The sequence below is a fragment of the Mus caroli genome, chromosome 8, assembly GCF_900094665.2.
Source record: "Mus caroli chromosome 8, CAROLI_EIJ_v1.1, whole genome shotgun sequence".
Taxonomy (NCBI): domain Eukaryota; kingdom Metazoa; phylum Chordata; class Mammalia; order Rodentia; family Muridae; genus Mus; species Mus caroli.
The window spans coordinates 108863799-108864818 of NC_034577.1; positions in this window are offsets into that span (position 1 = coordinate 108863799).

Genomic DNA, 1020 nt, shown 5'->3' on the forward strand with positions numbered 1-1020 from the left:
ACTTTGCTGCTACAAGGAGGCAGGCAGCTGCCTTTGCTGAGGTGGGGGAAGCTGTGGGTGATAGCAGCTCAGAACATGGTGGGGAGAGGGAGGGTTGGGAAATAGTAAATTCAGAATAAAGGGGGAAGAGGAACATATGGACAAAAGGGAGGGAGCTGAGCGAACTGAGGGATGCTTAGGAATGTACCTGGGTGGTGATGGAGACTCCACAGAGGTGATGGGAGGGACTAAGGGCCTTGTGAGAAGGTAGGGCTTTTTCTTTTCTGTATCTGCACTAAGGTGATTTTGTGAGTTTCTAGGGATGCTATATCCACAAACCAGGAGGCTTAAACATCTAGAATACATCCTCTTACAGGCTGAAATCAACAGGATGGCAGGGTCATGGCCCCTCTCAAGGTTCTAGGAGAAGCTACTGCCCCATCTCTTCCAAGCTGCAGGTTCCAGGAATCAGATTGAGGCACTGTGTCTAATCTCTGTCTCAACCCCTATGCAGCGTTTACTCTGTGTCTATCTCTGTCTTCTCTTCACATTCATCATTATTATTACATGAGTGTTTTGCCTACACATATGTATGTATGTGTGCTATATGCATGCAGTGCACACAGAAGTCAGAAAAGGTCACTAGAAATCAGAAACCCTGAAAATGAAGTTAGGGATGCTTATGGGTCACCATGAAGGTGTTGGGAACTGAACTCTGGTCCTCTGTAAGAGCAAGGAGTGCTCTTAACTGCTGAGCCATCTCTTCTGTTCCCCTGCAGACCCTTGTGAAGGAACATGTCATTGGGTTGAAGCCACACTAATCAAATGCCATGTAGACCCCTAATTATATCTGCACGATCCTCTTTATCCAGTAAGGCTCCTGGCATAGTGAACTTTCCATTCATGTTACGATCACCTGTCAATACCTCTCTCATAGCCTTCATGAGTCTCATTCCAACTCGCAAACACCAAAGCCAGGAGGAACAGCAGTGTGCTTGGCTTTGCACCTTAAATTCTTTTTTTTTTTTTTTGATTTTTAAT